Source organism: Puma concolor, chromosome B3, assembly GCF_028749965.1.
Source record: "Puma concolor isolate L17-30 chromosome B3, mPumCon1.1.hap2, whole genome shotgun sequence".
Classification (NCBI taxonomy): Eukaryota; Metazoa; Chordata; class Mammalia; order Carnivora; family Felidae; genus Puma; species Puma concolor.
This window is the reverse complement of record NC_141672.1, coordinates 62,919,439-62,925,814: the sequence shown is the minus strand read 5'-3', so window position 1 is coordinate 62,925,814 and position 6,376 is coordinate 62,919,439. Positions and strand designations below refer to the sequence as shown.

Genomic DNA, 6,376 nt, shown 5'->3' with positions numbered 1-6,376 from the left:
GAGCCCGACGCGGGGCTCGAACTCACGGATTGTGAGATCGTGACCTGAGCCGAAGTTGGCCGCTTAACCAACTGAGCCACCCAGGCGCCCCATAAACTGATTTTTCAAAGTTAAAAAACTGGCTTCTAAAAGAAGAGGCTTTGTATACATCCAACATCCTATCACTCAATACAAATCCCACAGCCTTTATAATTTCTGTGGGGCTCAAATGCCACAAAATGCCAAATAACTGGGCCAGGGCCAGTTCCAGTGTTAGGAGACGGATGCAGAGTCGGTATTTAGGGGTATTTAGTTGAGATTCCTACCTCTTTGTCAGGATCTCCTTTTTGTTAGCTCTAACTGTGAAAAATCAAATGTGATGTGGAAGTCAGACTTCTGTGATTCCAGAATCATACATTCTAACACTCAGGCTGAAAACAAATTCAGTTCAATGTTTTGTTTTCTAATTGAACTTTCCCTTTCCAATCAGAAAAGAAGACAGATTAGCATTTTATGGTACCTATTAGTGAGGGACCAGTCAGGTCATAAAAGTGCACCCGACAGTGGCGTTTCCACACTGGTATGAGCAATGCACTTCCCTTGTTATGCTCCCAAGTTAAACAAGAATCAAGAAATCCAACTTGAATCACCATCCTGGCTCAGTACTGTCTAGAGGTTATGAGCTTTACCAGAAAACCAGGTAGGGTACATCCTGCCCCTCTCTTGTCACCTGCCAGCCCTGAAGTGACAGTAAGGGCCAACTTATAGGGACCTGTCTCCTTATGTCACCTTTAGTTGTGTTTCAGCTTCATTTGCCACTTGCCCTAATATTTCTCGATTACTTTCTTTCTAGTCCTCGCAGCAAGCCTACGGGAGAGGTTCATTTTGCCATATTATCTATAGATTGGCTGTAAGGTAAGATTTCAAATCAGTTTTGGTTGCTAAGTATAGTGCTCCAATTTTAGGAGAATCAATCGTTTCCCCACTAAAGGTTGTTAATTCATCATTACTAGTTTATTCATCTATTCATTCAACCAACAAGCATCTATGGAATGCTTACCATGTGACAATTGCCATGTTAAGTTCTGGAACATGACATCTATATAATGTTTTACACTTCCCAGAATATAAAATCAGTAGTCCCTTTGTTTTCTTTGCAGTTCTAGAAGGTAAGTATTATTATCTCCACTTTACAGATGTAAAAACTGATGTTCAGGTCCCAGAGCCTTTATGGGGGGCAGGACTATTATCCAAGGTTAAATTACAGAGAGTACAGGAGATTTGTGGCATGTGCTGGAGATTGCCTAGTAAAAAATGACCCAGTCCCTGGCCTTGATAGGATAAATGTTTAATACACATGTGACTGTAGAGTTTGCATATAACTTGCTCTCCAAACAGGACACTTTGGAGAGGGAAAAGAGACACTATAATATTTGTGCCAGGACAACTGGTACACACTCAGAGGGACAGTTATTTCCTTTCTTCCAGCCGGTCTGTCCATGGAGAAAACAATGCATCTCTAGAGACATATTTGCCTTCATAGAAGCTGAGTGGAGCTGAGTTGTGTGAAGCTGGGGACAGGCAGATTGAGGCAGAGAGACAGGAGTGAGGGGACAGGGGAGCAGTACCTGGGATGACTTCATGTACCAACCAGGTAGTCAAAAATGAACCCAGCTTGGGGCGCCTGAGTGGCCCAGTCAGTTAAGCATCGGACTCTGGATTTAGGCTTAGGTCATGATCTCATGGCTCATGAGATTGAGCCCTCCATGCTGGAGCCCACTTAGGACTCTCTTTCTTCCTCTCTCTCTGCCCCTCCCCTGCTTGTGCTCTCTCTCTCTCTCTCTCTCTCTCTCTCTCTCTCTCTCAAAATAAATAAACTTAAAAATTAAAAAAAAAAAGAAAAAGAAAAAGAAATGAACCCAACATGGGAGGCAAGGGCTGCTGTGGTCCAACTGCCCTCCATGCTGCAGTGTTTTAAGCTACAAGGGAAAAGAGGGAAAGGGAGCAGAGAGTCTCTATTCACTGGACAAAATCAGTCCTTCCTGTTTTACATTTCCTTCCAGTAAAATCAAGCCCCACGAGAGGTGATAATACCCGAGATCTTTTTCTTTTGGCTGGGAGTCCTTTATACACTTCTCCCATCCCTAGGAATTTATTCTGTCACTAAATAGTTTGATATTATTAAAAGAATTATTCCTGGGGCACCTGGGTGGCTCAGTCAGTTAAGTGTCCGACTTCAGCTAAGGTCATGATCTTGCGGTTCGTGGGTTTGAGCCCCATGTAGGGCTCTGTGCTGACAGCTCAGAGCCTGGAGCCTGCTTCAGATCCTGTGTCTCCCTCTCTCTCTGCCTCTTCCCCTGCTTATGCTCTGTCTCTCTCCATCTCTCAAAAATGATTAAGCGTTAAAAAAAATTTTTTTTAAAAAAGAATTATTCCCACTAGGTGACTGTTAACCAGTGCAGGGAAGATACCTTCCTTTGGTTATTGGCACAAAGCTAAATGGAAGCAGTTGTGTTCTGTAAGATTGTGTGCTTAGAATAAAAACTGACTTTTTTGCTCTCAGGTGGGAATCCTGTCTCAGAGCTGCAAGGAATCTGAGGAGATTATCGGTTCATCCTCCTGCCTGGAGACAGTTAACTCCAAAACTGCAAACATCTCAAAGGGAATGATGGATATCAGGGTAAGGTATAGCCTTCTCAGAATGTTATAGAAGGCCTTCGTGCACTGACCCTTCTCCTGCCAATCCCACATCTGCCACCACTTCCTCGTAGGAACTCACTGCTTCAGTGATGATGATGACGACAATGGTATCTGACATCTTGGGAGCTCTTACAATGTACCAAGATGTTTTCTAAGCACTTTGCCTGAGTTTTCTCCATTATTCCTCACAGTCCTCTGAAGTTGTTTATTTTAGTGATATTTTTATAGTTGACGAATCTGAACTACAGAGAAGTTAAGTAACCGTCCCAAGATGACAAGTGTCTAAAGGGGCTGGAGATCAGAGGCTGACCTCTACAGTGTTTGCCACAGTGCAGTTTGCTTCAGTACATTCCATCTGCATAGACTGTTGTCATCTCGGGTCTTCTGTCTGACACACTCCCCACCCCTGAAGATAGAGGTTGAGTGCTGTTTCTCCTTAAAAGCTGCCCTTGCCTCCAGGGGCTGACGTCTGTGTGCCTGGTCTGGGCATCCACACACCTTGTGCAGACATCCAGTACAGCAGCAGCAATCCCTCTGTCCTTCCTCCTGGCTTTGGGAGGTGTATCTCCTGGTCTATACTGAGACCGATTTGAGGCTAGAAACTCTTGTACCTCTGGTTTCTAGCATATGGTCCACTCTCTATTGCTTTCAACTACATTTAGCACAGTAAAATATACACAGTCAGAAAGCAAATAAAAAGAGCTGCCACCTTTCCTTTGCAGTGACATCGTGAGGCTGGGGCTAACCCAAATGGAGCCTGAACAATCTAAGGAAACACAGTTGCAGAGGGGACTGTGAGTCTGGTTTGCAATTTTGATTTTGAACTGGTGTTCAGCAGCTATTTTAAACCATGGGCCAGTCAAACCTGAATTGATGATAAAAATGAGATACTATTTTTGGAAAAATACTTAAAAGGGGAACTCTGAAGCCTGTTGGTAGGTGTGTCAGTTGGCACCATCTACCTGGATAGCAATTGGTAGGAACCTTAAAAATATACATAGCTTTTGACTCACTTCCGGGATTTTTTTCCAAGATCAGAAATACGTATGCATGAGTGTCATTGAAGCATCGCCTTAAAAAATGGAAAGTTGAGGGGCGCCTGGGTGGCTCAGTCGGTTGAGTGTCCGACTTCGGCTCAGGTCATGAGCTCGCAGCTCGTGGGTTCGAGCCCCGCGTCAGGCTGCGTCTGGCTCTGTGCTGACAGCTCGGAGCCCGGAGCCTGCTTCATATTCTGGGTCTCCCTCTCTCTCTCTCTGCCCTCTCCCGCTCATGCTGTCTTTCTCTGTCTCTCAAAAATAAATAAAATAAACATTAAAAAAATTTTTTTAAAAAATGGAAAGTTGAAAGTAACCTAAGCACCCAGAGTTAGGGGTATGGTTAAGATGACAGTGTTACCATAAAATGATAGGATTATAAGTAGCTATTTATATCACATGTACAAAGAATTTGTAATGACACAGTAGAGGCTTATGATATGTTAAGCAAACAAACACTCTAGAATATAAAACTCTACCAACAGCATGATGTATGAAAAGTGTATGAAAAGTGTACGAAAACTAGAAGGAAATATATTAAAACATTAACAATAATTATGTCTTATTGGCGAAACTGGGTAATAATTTTTTCTTTATAGACTACTTCTGAGTTTTACACATTAAGCATGTATTACCTTGATATTTAGGAAATAATTTTAAGTTTTTAAAATACTGTATGGGATGTAATACATTATTATCAAAAATGAATAAAGCTGAGAGATAATAGGTAAATTCTTAAATAAAAAAATGCCATTATCTCTAACATTAAAAAAAATGAATGGAATTAGACAAATATAGAATAAGAGTTATAGTAAGTATAAGCTGGATGGTTTCATGGGGGAAAAAGCAGTTTGGGTGTCAGAAGATCTGGTTAATACTATTTATGTTAGTAATTGTGTAACCCAAGAGAGTCACTTAACCTCTTTTTAAGTTTCTTCATTTGTAAAAATGAATTGGTTGAATCAGATGATCTCCACATTTCTTCCCAGCTCTAACAAAGCCTCTGGTCTTTATTTATTGATTCATCCACTATTTATTTCATATGCACAAACCCCCACATTTAAAGGTGATCTGACCACACTAGATGAGGTGCTGAGTGCGAATTCATGGAAACTTCTACAGGTCACCAGAGGGTGGTGACTAATTCCTGAGGTTAGAGTCAATACAGCTTCAAGACTTAAGGAGTTGAAAGGAGAAAGATAAGATAGGGACAGAATGGTAGAGAAAACGCGGAGGTGATGAGAGAGGCCAGCTGCGTAGGGGAGGAAGATGCCTGTTTTGTCAGAATTTGTGATAGCCGAATGGAAGTCAGGCTGTGGTCGGGGTTGATTGATCAATGGTTGAGAGGCTGCCTGACAACTCACCAAAGGAAGAACAGGAGTTGGTGAGGGGGGATGACCTTTCACCCTTGGGTTCCCAGCACAAATTCCCTGGAGACCCAGTGGCTTATCGCCCTGTGGAGTTAGAAGTGAGTGCTTGAAAACAAAGTTCCACCCAGGGGATGGCCAAAGGGTAACTTTTTGCTTCTGGTAGAAGCAAGTGAAATAAGTTATTTTAACCAGGAAGCAAGCGTGCAAGCATTTGGTCCAAAATGTAAGAGTGGTAAAGAGCAAAGAGGAGTACTCTGGAATTCAGAAACCCTGTGCCCTAATCCTGGCTATGCTGCAGTCCTGCTGGGTGGCCAGTAAACCATTCACTCACTCTTTCCTGCCTTACTTTCTCTCAGTAAAATGGAGACCGCAGTCCCTGTTCCCAGCGTTATGGAAGGTGTTAAGAAATCACAGATGCCACATATGACAGATGGTGCTGTATACATCCAGAGTCCTAATTTTCTTTCTCCTTGGACCGGATGAATCTGTCAAGGGGCAGAGGGGAAGGGAGAGAGAGAGACAAAGGAACAGAAAGAGAGAGATCAGCTTCCTCTCAGCTATTGGACCATCCTTCTAATCACATTCCCAAAGATAGCAGATGTCAAATAATGAAAATTGTACAACATAAATTGAACCCCAAATTATCTAAATTTTTCTGAGTCAAAGAGCATTGTAATTCTAGGAGAAACACTGAATATTTGGAATATCCAGACTACTTTTGTGGAGTAATGCTATTCATTTCCTTCTCAGTGTTGTTTTAAATCTGCAACTGCCATTAGTCACTATTGCATTTTATTTCCCTTATAAAGCCTTCTAGTTTGGAGCTTTTAATGTTGTTGGTAGTATAGTAATATTTGATTAACATGTCCTCAAGGGTAGAGGCTATGTCTCCTGCTCCCTTTGTATTTTTAAAGGGGCAAAATAGTCAAGTTCATGTTTCACTTAAAACCCAGCACATTCTTTCCATGACTATTACTCCCAGCATTTGCATTTAGCTGTGCCCATCCAAGTGCTACAAGTCTGTTTATAACTCCTGCATGACGCAGGAGTGGGCCAGGTGAACATGTTGGGGTATCATTTCAGGGATAATAATGGCAACTCATTTCTATTTATGGGTTTAATTGATCCTAATCCAGGAGGCTCTGAAATCACAACAATTCAACACCAAGTACCTCCCATGAAGAATGATGGCTTGAAGACCTCTGTCAATCACCCAGCAGAGCAGATGAGTACCCAAGTATTTCTGATTTTAAGGAGCCCTTTAATCCAATCAATTTCAGAGAGTCTTACTTC

The 6,376-nt window shown here is 42.1% G+C and overlaps 1 long non-coding RNA gene across 1 annotated transcript; it reads left to right on the top strand.

Moving 5' to 3' along the window:
* The first annotated feature begins 353 nt into the window (after positions 1-353).
* Positions 354-4,287, top strand: LOC147580001 (uncharacterized). The gene is made up of 3 exons (XR_015252410.1): positions 354-894; positions 2,543-2,659; positions 3,402-4,287. It is a non-coding gene; the product is annotated as an uncharacterized LOC147580001 (long non-coding RNA).
* Positions 4,288-6,376: the final 2,089 nt, after the last annotated feature.